Below are 14,983 nucleotides of genomic sequence, written 5' to 3' on the forward strand. Positions count from 1 at the left end.
CTTATGCTGGGCCCTGCCACATCCTCCCATTTCTTGGGGAAGATACATCCTTTAGGGAATTATCTCCTTCACCAGACTAGTTACTTAGTCTCTCAAACACATCTTAACTCTGTCTTTGACTGGGTAAGTTCTGATATTTGAAAATGCTTGAGGCTTTCCTAAATGAGTTGCTAAGAATAGTTAAAAAATTCTTTGTCAACTGATTGTAAAAATTCAGAAATAGATAACACAATATTATCTGAATGTAGCACAATAATGTAAGTACACTGAATGAAGTTGAATGCGAGAATGATAGAGGGAGGAGGGTTGAGGGCACATGTGAAACCAGAAGGAAAAATAGATGATAAAGACTGAGATGGTATAATCTAGGAATGCCTAGACTGTACAATGATAGTAACTAAATATAGAAATTTAAAAATACTTTGCATGAGGAAGAACTAAGGAATGTCAATATTGCAGGGTGTTGAAAATAGATGGTCATTCATATTTTAAAAGTTCAACTTCTGTGTGAGACTAAAGCAAGACATGTTTATTTGATACAAAATTTATATTTTGACTAGTACATTTCCTAATTTAACATATGTGGACAGTTTAATTGAACACCATAAGTGCATGGAACCTTGAATAGTGCATGAGATTTGTCCAGGTTAGTGTGATGCCCTGATAAATCCAAGAGTGATTTGAAAAGTGAATAAAGAAGTATTTGCAATGTTCCCTTGGGGAAATGGGGAGAAAGGGAGAAATTCAACTTCCCCATTTGGAAAATTCCTGATATTCTCACAAGCAGTGGGGACTATCAAATTAATAGGTTAAGCCCTCAATCTTGGGGTTTGCCCCTATGAAACTTATTCCTGCAAAGGACAAGCTAAGCTTACTGAAAATTAGGCTTAAGAGTCACCTTCAGAGAACCTCTTTTGTTGCTCAGATGTGGCTTTCTCTCTAAGCCAACAGAGCATGTGAACTCACAGCCTTCCCTCCTACATGGGACATGACTCCCAGGGATATAAATCTCTCTGGCAACATGGGACAGAAAGCCTGGCATAAGCCAGGACCTGGCATCAAGAGATTGAGAAAGGCTTCTGGACCAAAAAGGGAAGAGAGAAATGAAACAAAATAATGTTTTAGTGGCTGAGAGATTTCAAATAGAGTCGAGAGGCTATCCTGAAGGTTATTCTTATGCACTTTATAGATATCCCTTTCTAATTTATGGTGTATTGGAGTCACTGGAGGGAAGTACCTGAAACTGTTGAGCTGAGTCCCAGTAACCTGGATTCTTGAAGAGAACTGTATAAAGATATAGCATTTACAATGTGACTGTGTGATTGTGAGAACCGTGTGTCTGATGCTCCTTATATCCAGGGTATGGACAGATGAGTTAAAAGTATGGATAAAAATAAATAAATAATAGGGGGTACAAAGGGTAAAATAAATTGAGTAGATGGAAACACTAGTGGTCAATGAGAGGGAGGAGTGAGGGGTTTGTTATGTATGAGTTTTTTCTTTTTTCCTTTTATTTCTTTTGCTAGAGTGAGGCAAATGTTCAAAAAATGATCATGGTGATGAATACACAACTATGTGATGATACTGTGAACCATGGATTGTACACCATGTATGAAATATTTCTGTGTCAAGAATATATGTTGGTATATTAAGTTTTTACAATAAAAATATTTTATAAAAATTCTTTATCAGAGTTGGTCCTCATGCCCCCACGTTTACCAATCAAGTGGCAGTGTTGGTACCCTGCTCTATGTGTCCCTTTTCTTGGAGCACAGTCTTCTTCCATTATTCTGAGCTCAGCCAACTCCAAAAGCCTCTGTTTTTATTTTTCATCAGCCCCACCTCTTCCCTGCTAGGAGAAACCTCAGGGTTCCTTTCTTGTTTGCTCTGGGTTTACCTGTGCTGGGAGCCTGAATTCAGTAATCTGATTTTGTTAACACCACATTTGAAGCATGGTTGAGCTACCTTTCCTTGCTCCTAGTAGAGACTTCTTCTTTTTCCATAAGGAAGTGCCTCCACAACAGCCTTCCATGCCAGTCAGGGAAGTGTGCCAGCCTCCACTGTTTGAGAGTCCCATTTAACAGTTTTAGGCTGTGTTCTCAATTCTTCCACTCACTCCAGACTGATGTACAATGTGTGTCCACTCACAGATGTCTTCCCAAACAGTTGTTCAAGACACTTCCTGGTTATTTACGTGCTTCCCTAGAGGACTAACTAAGTTCTACAGCTCTGTACACCACCATCTTGCCCTGCCTCCTAACTGATTTTCTTATATTGAATCACCCTTGCATACCAGGGATAAATCCGACTTGATCATGATGTATAATTCTATTTTTTTTTGACAGTGAAAGATTTTATTTTCTTTAAGCTTTCACCCAAACATACCTGTCTTCTAAATAAAGCATAAAAGCATGGCACTGTTATTTAAAAAAACTAAGTAATTAAGCTGTAAATAAACAACAATAATGATACAAACAAAAGCTTAAGTAATATTATGTGAAAAAGATTTACAAGTGGGCATAGGGCTCTGAATTTTATAAAATAATAATTTAAGTCTAAATCAATGCATGTTAATGAAAAGCCACTAATTTTCCAAAGATTTTGATATAATTTTTTTACAAAAACTAAGAAATATTATACAGACCTTTTGTCAGAAGAATACCAGCATAGACAGAAGAAAAACAATGTTCAAGGTGATCCTTAATGCAGGTCACTTTGCCTTCTTAAAATCACTTATAATCCACATAATTGCAATGGCATTGCTTCTTAAAATTTAAAGTGAGACTAAACCCATGATGTTCAAAATAAGTTACAAACCCTACATTTATTTTTATCTAATTTGAAATAGGTTCCAACTTTAAGACTGTTAAAAATATTCAACAAAACATGGGATTTATTTTAATTTCACTCTACAGGTAAAAAGAAATTACAATTCAGCATAAGAGCACTTTACAAAAGTTCTACTTATGTCTCCATTCATAATTAAGCCAATTGTAAGCTTTGAGAATATGTGTATACGAACGTGTACATATATACGTAGAATATGTGCATACTAATTCACACTCATAGTTCAAATGTGCTGCTTGAAATGGCTTACTCTCTTGTTTTGGAGAAGTAATGCAACACAGCCAGACAAAAGCTCCCTTTATTTTTTCACTGTTTATCATGAATCAATTGGTGTATTATATCTGTCACCATTATAACAATTGTACAACAAAAATCTGTTAGCAGTAGGCAGAAACGTTATCTTAAAGGATTGGTAGACAAGTTTAAATTATAAAATAAAGAAGAGTAGATCACATGTTTAAGAAAAAGCTTTTCTTCCATGGGATCATGGAACATATAGTTCCATAAGTGAAAACTGTGTGATTTGGTTCTTGGAACATAGCTCTCATTTTGAAGTGATGCCTGTTGCCTCATTAAAACTAATGAGAAATAATTCACTCAGTCCTGATGAATTGTATCTGTATCTCCCTGACTTAAGGACGGTGAATTTTTGGAAATAAGACAAATGCTAAATGACTTTGCAGTAGCTGGTGAAACTTTTAAAAGCTTAAAGAGTTCAATTCTATAACAAGACAAATACAGTTGGCTATGTACTTCTTCACTGCAAGTCTACTGTATAAGCCATTGAACAGTACCACTTAATTTAATGCAAACGCAAAGGAGTAGAACACTTGAAATCTGCCATGATAACATAAAAATCATTTTTGGATTAAATATTTTTCTAAATCAAAGTAATAGGCAAAAGGCACATGTTAGTAAATTTAGCTGGAACATTTGAAGGCTCCTATTACCTCAAACGGCTCTAGACTTAGTGTCCAATAAAGTTCACACTTATTATTTGAAATAAAAAGTAACAGGAAATCTTAATATTCTCGAGTACTTATGGCACAGATGTTGCAAAGTACTAATAGCTTAGCTAAAATCTTCAAAATGCTGGGCAATTTAAAGTTCTGCTATAACAAATTAGAGTCACAAATTTAACTAAAACTTAATTCTCATATTTTGTACATTCTTTTGTGTAGAGTACAGAGTGCACAAATTAAACTGTTTCAGTAAATATTAGTAATGTTCATTTTTTGCAAATATAAAGTGAAATCAGCTAATAATGCAATACAATAAAAACATGCTAAACAGAGTTTCTTCCCCATGAACATTGTTTGCTCTTTTCCTTGAATAGTTTGATATTTAATTACAATTTGCTTGATTGACTTGGAGAAATACAGCAAAAAACAAAATATTACAGTTGCAAGATGCTAAATTCTTTAGTGATAAGAGTTTGAGACCAGTCAAGTTGTAAAAAATTGAAAATAACAAACAGTTAATGATCCTAAATTATATAACAGCAAATTATACAGTGCTAATAATCTTCTGCAGTTGACATTAGCTCATGGGAAATGCAAAGATTAGCATTAACTCCAATTAACTTTTACCTTTTCAGCAATTTCAGTTATAAAACTTGTAAATCATGTGCTTGTTGAAGACCCACTGCATCTAGGCTTTAGTCACAAATTGGATTTTATCCAAAGTTCAATGAACAAGGCTTTATTTACACTTCTTAATAAATTCAGGAACAAACTGAAGTAATGTGCAGCTGCCAATAATAGACAATGTGGGACATTCCACTGAATGAAGTCAGCTATTTGTTTATGCTTTAAAACTAACCCATAAGAGGCCAATTAAGGTTCCATATATCCACATTTTCACGTATAGTTTCTTTCCAGTCTCTGTCATAAGTAGTCAAACCACTTAAGATCAATAATGATAGTAAAGTCTTCTTGAGACTTAATTTGGAATTAACACTTTTCCTGGGAAATTTGTTTCTTTATTCTGGATCCACTGAATCACAGAATTATATAAGCAATTTATCTTTTATTTCAAAATGTTCATGAAGCCATCTTTTCATATATGCTGGTTCTTCTGGGACATCTTTTTGTGTATTCAATCAAAGTGAATGTGAATTTTTGGACATTCTTTGCAAAGAAATTCAGTCATGGACGGTGCTTCTTTTTGTTGCCCCTTATCGTCCATAGTCCCATCGTAAGTCACCATAACATCATAAATTGCATCCAAATAATTCTTCATAGAATCAAAAGCAACATGAGTTGCTTTACTGTAGGTGTCAGTACATGTTTCAACACTGTAAGGCCTTCTTGAGCAGTAAATGTTTGGCTAGCTGAAATGACTTTTGTTAGTTCCTGGAAAAATCAGAGAAACACTGGAGTTCCAGCATTCATGTAGTTCTGCTGCTTGTTTTTATTTTCTTTTTCACTAAACTTAGCAGTTTTACATAGATTCCTCCCCGCTGAGAAAAATAACACCCATACAATGGAGGCCACTTTAACTGGTCTTTCAGAACATAGTGCAAATGTCCAAGTGCATTCTGTCTGATGGTCAAAATATCAGCAACAATCCAGTCAACTGTGCTTTGATGATTGGATAAATATATCATATTTTCTTTCTTTTTTTGAAAATCCCCATATAGCAATATCTGCACCCCGATGTAGTTCTCAAAGAAGAAAAGCACCATGCTCTTGTAAATGAAGTAGAGCCGGTTATCCACTGCCTGACAGAAGCCAGAGGGCAGCAAGGAGAACAGCTTCCAGGCCCCCAGGCCAGAACGTAGGTGGGGGCGGTGCCCAGGAATATCACGGCCAGCGGCACTTAGGACATGGAGTACTTGTTGAGCACCAGGGACAGCAGCATCTTCCAGCCGCTGCGCTGGCCAAGTCCGGCATCTACTTGCTCTATCCTCGGCTGCTTGCCCAAACCGCCAGGTTCACCCTCGGTCCGCAACCAGCAGGCGGCGGCCAATTACCCAGCCCTGGACAGACTCCGCCACCGCCTCCTCACCTCCTCTGGCCACCGGCCATCACCTGAGCTGCGGAACCTGACACATCTTTCACTGTCTGGCCCCGCAGCACCATGGGTTGCGCTACCTGCGGTCGCCAGCCAATCGCCTGCGAGGAAGTGGGGGCGCCGGCGGAGCTGGACAAGTTGCGTGAGGCTGCAGGGACCAGAAGGGGACGCCGCTGCTCCTCCTAGGTTTGGATAGCTCAGGAGTCTGTATAACTCTTTTAATATGCTGTTGAATTTGGTTTGCTTGGATTTTTTTCTTAACGTTTTTTATTGTATAGTATAACATATACACAAAGAGAATAAATAAAAAAGCAATAGTTTTCAAAGCACTCTTCAACAAGTGGTTACAGGACAGATCCCAGAGTTTGCCATGGGCTACAATACAATCTTCTCATATTTTTCCTTCTAGCTGCTCCAGAATATAGGAGGCTAGAGGCCTTAAATACTTTTTTATCATCACAATCGACATTTTTTCCTTCTTTTTGTTTGGTGAAAAATAATATATATACAAAAAAAGCTATAAATTTCAAAGCACAACACTGCAATTAGTTGTAGAACATATTTCAAACCTTGACATGGGTGACAGTTTCACAATTTTAGGTTTTTACTTCTAGTTGCTCTTAAAATACTGGAGACTGAAAGAGATATCAATGTAATGATTCAGCATTCACATTCATTTGTTAGGTTCTATCGTCTATGTATAATTCCACCATCACCTTTGATATTTCCATACCTCTCTTTAGGGTTGTTTGGGCTATGGCAATTTTAAATTTCTCATGTTGGAAGGGTCTGTCACTAATATGGGGTAGGGAGATGGAACTATCTGATGTTCTGGAGAGGCTGGGCTAGGTTTCAGGACTTATCTGGACCAGAGACCCATCTGGAGGTTGTAGGTTTCTGGAAAGTTACTTTAGTGCCTGGAACCCTTGTGGAATCTTATATATTGCCCTAGGTGTTCTTTAGGATGGCTGGAATGGTCATGGTTGGAGGTTGGCAAGTTATGACAGGTAGCAAGGTGTACCTGAAGCTTGTGTAAGAGGAACCCCCAGAGTAGCCTCTTGACTCTATTTGAACTCTCTCTGCCACTAATACTTTATTAATTACACTTCTTTTCTGCTTTTTGGTCAGGAGTAGTGGTTGATCCTACAGTGCAAGGTCTGAATTCATCCCTGGGAGTAATCTCCCATGTCACCAGGGAGACTTTCACCCCTGGATCATGTCCCACATAGGGAGGAGGGTAATGATTTCACTTGCAAAGTTAGGCTTAGAGAGACTGAGCCCCCATGTGAGCAAAAACAAAGGTCCTCCAGAAGTAACTCTTAGACATACCTATAGCTATTGCTGGGTCAAAGGACAACTCGATATTTAGCTTCCTAAAGAACCTCCAAACAGTTTTGCATTGTGGCTGCACCATTATACATTCCCACCAGCAGTGCATAAGTGTTTCTCCACATCCTCTCCAACATTTATAGTTTCTTGTTTGTTTAATAGCAGCCATTCTTAAAGGTGTGAGTTGGTATTTCATTGTAGTCTTGATCTGCATTTCTCTTAAAGCCAGTGAAAACGAGCATCTCTTAATGTGCTTTTGAGACATCTGAATTTGCTCTTCAGAAAAAATGCCTATTCATATATTTAGCCCATTTTATATTTGAGTTGTTTGTTCTTTTGTTGTTGAGTTGTATAATTTCTTTGTATATACAAGAAATCAAACCTTTGATATGTGATTTCCAAATATTTTCTCTCATTGAGTAGGCTGCCTCTTCACCTTTTTGACAAAGTCTTTTGAGGTGCAGAAGTATTTGCTTTTGAGGTGTTCTCATTGATCTATTTTTTCTTTTGCTGCTTGTGCTTTCAGTGTAAAGTTTTGGAAGCTATTACCAGGTCCTGAAGATGTTTCCCTGTATTTTCTTCTAGAAGCTTTATGGTGCTAGTTCTTATATTTAGGTGTTTGATCCACTTTGAGTTAATTTTTGTGTAGGGTGTAAAATAGGGGTCCACTTTCAGTCTCTTGGCTGTTAATATCCAGTTCTTCCATGCCCAATTATTGAAAAGACTATTTTGTCCCAATTCAGAGGATTTGGGGGCCTTGTCAAAACTCACTTGACCAAAGATTTGGTGGTCTATTTCTGCACTCTTGATTTGATTCCTTTGGTCAATGCTTTTGTCTTTGTACCAGTACTATGCTGTTTTGACCACTGTGACTTTATAGTAGGTTTTAAAGTCAGGGAGTGTTAATCCTCCCACTTCATTCTTCTTTTTAGGATTCTTTTAACTATTCGAGGCCTCTTTCCTTTCCAGATGAATTTGGTAGTTAGCTTTTCCAAATCTTCAAAGTAGGCTGTTGGAATTTTGATTGGTACTGTGTTGAATCGGTAGATCAATTTGGGGAGAATTGACATCTTCACTATATTTAGCCTTCCTATCCTTGAGCAGGGAATGTCTTTCCAACTATTTAGATCTCTTTTGACTTCTTTTAGCAATGCTATGTACTTTTCTGTGTACAAGTTTTTTACATCCCTATTTAAGTTCATTCCTAAGTATTTGATTCTTTTAGTTGCCATTTTGAATGGAATTTTTTCCTTAACTGACTCCTCAGCTAGGTCATTTATTGTGTATGGAAATGTTACTGATTTTTGCACATTAATTTTATATCCCACCACCTTGCTGAATTTGTTTATTAACTCAAGTAACTTTGCTGTAGATTTCTCAGGATCTTCCAAGTATAGTATTATATCATCTGGAAATAATGAGGATTTTACTTCTTCCTTTCCAATTTAGATGCCTTTTATTTCTTTATCCTGCCTGATTGCTCTAGCTGGAACTTCTAGCCCAATGTTGAATAATAGTGGTGACAGGGGGCCTCCTTGTCATTTACTTAGTCTTAGGGGGAAGGTTTTCAGTTTCTCTCCATTGAGTATGATGCTGGCTATCGGTTTTTCATATATTCCTTTTATCATATTGAGATAGTTACCTTTGATTCCTATTTTAGGAGTGTTTTTATCATAAAATGATGCTGAATTTTGTTGAATGCTTTTTCAGCATCAATCAAGATGATCATGTAATTGTTTCCTTTTGATTTGTTAATGTGCTGTATTACATTAATTGATTTTGTTGCATTGAACCACCTTTGCATTCCTGGTATAAACCCCACTTGGTCATGGTATATAATTCTTTTTATGTACTATTGGATTCGATTTGCTAATATGTTATTGACAATTTTTGCATCTATGTTCAATAGGAAGATAGGCCTGTAGTTTTCCTTTTTTATAGCATCTTTACCTGGTTTTGGTATTAAAATGATATTAGCTTCATAAAATCAGTTAGGTAAAGTTCCTTTTACCTCAATTTTTTGGAAAAGTTTAAGCAGAATTGGTGCTAGTTCTTTCTGGAATGTTTGATAAAATTGCCCTGTGAAGCCATCTGGCCCTGGGCTTTTCTTTGTAAGAAGATTTTTGATGACTGATTGACTCTCTTTACTTGTAATTGCTTTATTAAGATCTTCTATTTCTTCCTGAGTCAGTGTAGCTTGTTTGTGTGTTTCCAGAAATTTGTTCATTTCATCTAAGTTGTCTATTTTGTTGGCGCATGGCTGTTCTTAGTATCCTCGTATGATTTCTTTTATTTCTTCAAGGTCTATGGTAACACACCCCTTCTCATTTCGGATTTTGTTTATTTGCATCCTCTCTCTTTTTTTCTTTGTCAGACTTGCTAGTGGCCCATCAATTTTATTGATTTTCTCAAAGAACCAGCTTTTGGCTTTATTGGTTCTTTCTATTGTTCTTTTGTTCTCCCATCCATTCCTCTCTGCTTTAATCTTTGCTATTTCTCTTCTCCTATTTGCTTTGGGGTTAGTTTGCTGTTCTTTCTCAAGTTCCTCCAGGTTAGCTGTTAAGTCCTCCATTTTTGCTCTTCCTTGTTTGTGTTTTGTCTTTTGTTTTTGTTTTGTTTAGTTTTGTTTTTTGCATGGTCAGGCACCGGGAATCGAACCCGGGTCTCCTGCATGGCAAGCAAGAACTCTGCTTGCTGAACCATCATGGTCCGCCCTCTTGTTTTCTAATATAGACATTTAGGACAATAAATTTCTCTCAGCACAGCTTTTGCTTGTGCCCATTGGTTTTGATAAGTTGTATTCTCATTTTTGTTCATCTCCAGATAGCTACTGATTTCTCTAGCAATTGCTTCTTTGACCCACTGGTTGTTTAAGAGTGTATTATTTAATCTCCATATATTTGTGAATGTTCTTGTTCTTTGGTGGTCACCATTTTTGTGCCTGTCACCACTTATATCTTTGAATATTCTCTGTACATAAACTTAGATTTATCATTTTTATGCTACTGTATTTTTGTACCTTTAGGACATAAGAAGTGGATTTACATATTAAAGAATACAGCACAATAATACTGGCATTTATAATTACTCAGATATTACTTTTAGTAGATGTCTTTATTCTTCTATGCTGCTTTGAACTAGTGTCTAGTGCCCTTCCCTTTCAGTCTGAAGAACTCATTTTAGTCCTGCTTGTAGGGCCATTCCAGTGATAATGAACTCCCTCAGCTAATGTTCATCTGAGGATATCTTAATCTTTTCTTCATTTTTGTAAGAGATACAACATTCTTGGCTGGCATTTATTTTCCTTCAGCACTCTAAGTATTTCATCCCACTGACTTTTTTCTTCTATGTTTTATGATGAGAAATTGCAGTCAATAAAATTGGGCCTCCCTTATACATAACACATTGCTCTTGTCTTGCAGCTTTCAGAACTCTCCTTGTCCTTTGCATTTGATAGTGTAATCTAACATGGTGTATTTTTTTTCACGTTTGTCAAGTTTTGTGTTCTCTGAGCTTCTTGTTCCTACATATTCTTGTCTTTTGCTAAGTTTGGGCAGTTCTCTCATTATTTCATTGAATATTTCTACTGCCACTCTCTCCTTCTTTTCATTCTGTGACTCCCATAAAACCTATGTTGGTAGCTTGTTGGTGTACCAAAGTGTCTTAGACTACTTTTGCTTTGTTTTTTATATTTTTATCCTCTCCTTTTGGATGGGCCATCATTTCTTGTATTTTTTTTTATCTTGTACTATCTCATTACACATTTTTCATTTTAATACTGCATAATGTTAACTCTGTGATTAAATTCCTGAGATTTCTGGGTTTTTTTTTCTTATTTTGTAACCATCTGGAGATAAGACAGAGATTATTATACATTCCATCCTGCTATCATGAAGATCTTCCCAAGGCAAATGGAATATGCAGGGTTTTCCTTCTCTTTCTCTGTCTGTGTCTCGTCCTGGGTTTTGCTTTGTAGTTGTTATGGAATTTTCTCATCTTCAGGAGTTTAGTTGTCCCCTCTGTTTCCCAGGAGACAGATCTTCATTTTGGTGGGTATTTGAAGCTGGGCAGCTTTTGCCCCAGAGATGTCCACCTCTATAGTTCCTTATGTTTTTTTCATTGTATCAGGCTGCTTTTGCCTGGAGGACCTTTCTGGGAGAATGGGCACACCAAAGAGAGCTTACCTAGGTCAGTTTTTTTTCCAGCACAAACAGCATCAGGGACTCAAGAATGTGGCTCATACAGTCTCCAAAGTGCTCTAGGGAGGGGATCAGTAAGGGTGCAGAGAATTTTTTCATGGCTCCCCAAAGCTGAGCTTTCTTGGCCTGCCCAAAAAATGAATCATTTCGACTCACTGTCCCCCACAGTCTTGAGGAAACATTGTATCCTTATGTCTCCCTTGTCACAGTCATTGTCTGGGGTGGGTCGAAACAATGGCCATTCCCCAGAACCATGATCCCAGTAATGCAAAATCACTAATCCAAAACCATGATCAGTGATTGGCTGTGCCCAATCCTGTCTTGGGGAAAAGTATTTTTATGTCCCCTTCTATCCTCACTGAGATATCTAGGGGCTGGAACCTACAGCAGCTTGTTTTGAGAGTGAAGTATTTGTGCTGGTAGCTACTGTGCAGAAAGAGCAAGTTACTGTTGTTTACCATAATTCAGTAGCCTATTCTTTCTGCTCTTCTCTGGACACTCTTCAGTGTTCTCCTCGACTTCAGAATTTCTAAATAGTTGTTTCAAACAGTTATTTTAATTTTCATTATGGTTAAAAGACTGGTCCTAGATCTTTCTTCTCAGACATTTTTCCTGCCCTTATCTGATTGCTTCATTTCAAGTAATGGCTCTCCCTATGCTTGCAAGGTAGCTTGAGAAGTTGCTTTGGAGACTCAATAAATAGTACAAAAATTCATTCTCATAGAGTGACATAGAGGGCTATATGGTTTACCATTGACATTACAGGAATCAGTGGCAGGAATTGAAATGGGTTTACTTTCCTTACTATTAAGTGAAATTCAATGGAAACAATAGAATATGACACAAAATTAAAAATGAGACAAGAACAAAATACTGGAGAGGAGGAACACTAGAGGAATTCTGCATAGTTTATTCTGAAACTGGTTTTAAGTCCTTACTCTAAATACATAAAACAAAATTTAAAACAATACAACAATAATGCCTGGAAACCATAATTGATGTATATTTATTTTATTTAATTTTATTTTATTAAGTAAGAGAGACAAGGCTGAGCTCCACCAAGACATTGGCACTCAAAATAAGTCCTTGGTTTCATCTGAAAATGATTTGTGAAATAATTTATATGTACATATGTTCAATGAAAATAAAGTGTTCAAAATATTTATTTGTTTATTATTTCCTGCATTAACTGAGTTTTCCAAATAACTAACTTCAGGTCTTGATTTCATTAGATAAGAAGATTTCTTCTCCTTCTTCTCTTCCTCTTTCCCTTCTTCCTCAGCCTCCTGACCCTTCCCCCTCCCCTCCCCCTTCTCATCATTATTATTATATTGCTAGGGAATGATGAGTACCCCGTAACAGCATAGTCAAATGCAGTGGAGAATGTAACAAATATGAATAAGTTGAAGCTCTTATGTTAGCTAGTTTCCACGGAAAAATAAAAATCCAAAATGGAATTTTCTTCCATTTGATAAAGTATTAGCAAAACTGAAGTAGGATATTCTTCTCTTGAAGTTTTTATTATGTGCAGTATTTACTTTAACTTCCAGTTGTGAGTCACAGAAACTCCCCACTCAAAACTTAAATTTGTAACGAGTTTTATTCAGTGGTGTGCTGATAAACATTTCTAATCCAGCTCTCTGGGGGAGGGGAAGAATAAGACCTCTGATTTGTCACATTTACTGATTTTCATGATGTAAATACTCCCGTAATGCTGAATTCACACTACCAATGTAAAATGACTGAATTCAGAAATGTAACAGCTATGCACTATGAACTTTCTCTCATGCCGGTACAAGTTAGGTCCAGCCTACTACACTTTTTTCACATAATGAATTCTGAAGTTGTAGGGTTGCTGGCATTGGTTCAGCAGCCCAAGGTCATAAAGACCTTTCAGTTGAGACGCAGGAAGGGCAAATGGCAACTTTGCTGGTAATCTTACCCAATGGTTGGTTTCTATTTGCATCCAATTTCTATTTACATAAATTTGGTCCAAACTGCGTCATAAGACTATCTCTATGTACACAGTTAAGGATGGATAATAGCTGGACAGATTGTCACCTCAAAAATCGAGATGGAACAGCTATTGCATAAGTAGTTAGCTGTCTCTGAAAAGAAGTGATCTACAGTCAAATAGCCCTAGGTTCAATTGACATGCATATATACTGACACCCTTCTTCACACTAAGTAGTTGTGTTATGGGCGAATTGTTTGATCTGTCTGATTTCATTTTCTTATGCTACATAAGATATAAAGTGCAGAAAGAATTACCTTTTCCTTCTTTCTGTTCATTTTTTATTCCAAAAGGCTGCACTTAATAGCATGCAGAAATTTTTAGAGTAGAAGAAAGGCCACTCTAATCACATCTTCATTGCTTTGAGAATACTACCAAAATGGTCCTTTAGTCACCCAAATAATTACTCATTCTTCTTGGGAAAATAATCCAAAGGTAAATAATTTAGTCAGAAAATAGAAACAATAATTTAAAAATTATTACAAAATACCTCAAACACAGAAAAAAATACAAATTAACATGGTGGATATGTGCACCCTCCATCCAGCTTTGCCAAACTCTAAACATGTTCTCATATTTGCTTTAGATCTTTTATTTTTTAAAAAGTAAAACAGTATCATTTAAGCCATTACAGATGAAGTCACCATTGTACCTGTCTAGAGGTAACAATTTTCCTGAATTAGATTGTTTTTCATTCCCATACATTCCATTATACCTTTAGTACATATGTTTTATAGCTACAAAAAAGATAGCATTGTCTTACAGTTTTTGAAACTATGAAACTATGGTGATAACTTCCTTTTGCCAGAAGCTTCAATTGGAAAATTGTCAGTTACAGAGCAAATATCTCAAAGGAGTGATTGTGTTTGTCGGGCCACAAAGGTAAATTACATGATTGCTGGACAATTTCCATTCCAGTTGTCATTTTAGGTTCTCTCAACAGATGTCATTTGGTGGGTTAGCTGATATAAAATATCAAGCAGAATGCCCAAGTGATGCATAAACCGGCTCCAATATCCAAATGGTTCAATAAGGAGTTGAGCTTCCTTTATGGTGGTGAGGGCCCCTAGAGACAGCAATCTTCCTTGATTGTTGGAGGGATTGATTATCGTGAATCTGCCTACAAAATTCCAGAAATCACTACTTGGCCAGCAGTGCCCTGAATTTTATTAAGAATTTGCAGCCACCCCTCCTAAATGTGTGATAATCCCATATCCAGGGCTGTTGAGAATGAGGCTTCTGTCTACTAACCACCAAGACATTGTATATATAGTGACAGTTCTGGAACTCATAGCGTAGAAGCAGTTGCCTTAAGTTTTGACCTACCCAGCTATGGCAAATGGCAGTGAAGTTTAGGAAGTATGTATATTGGAGGCCTTGCCACAAGCACAAACAGATTTTGTTTCTCAGGTGCCAGCAGTATAGCAACGGTGTTAATATTCAAAACAGTACACCAATGTGCCATCAGTCTATGCAATAGAGTCAATTAGAGCTTCAATATCTGCAACAGCAGAGACTATGGAAACAATAGCCAAATTCAGTAACAATAATCTACTATAAGCCTTTAAACTCACCTTTC

The 14,983-nt window shown here is 36.8% G+C and overlaps 1 pseudogene; it reads right to left on the reverse strand.

Moving 5' to 3' along the window:
• Positions 1-4,650: 4,650 nt before the first annotated feature.
• On the reverse strand, positions 4,651-5,709 carry LOC143670419 (1-acyl-sn-glycerol-3-phosphate acyltransferase epsilon pseudogene; annotated as a pseudogene).
• Between the last annotated feature and the right edge of the window lie 9,274 nt (positions 5,710-14,983).

Source organism: Tamandua tetradactyla, chromosome X (assembly GCF_023851605.1).
Source record: "Tamandua tetradactyla isolate mTamTet1 chromosome X, mTamTet1.pri, whole genome shotgun sequence".
NCBI lineage: Eukaryota > Metazoa > Chordata > Mammalia > Pilosa > Myrmecophagidae > Tamandua > Tamandua tetradactyla.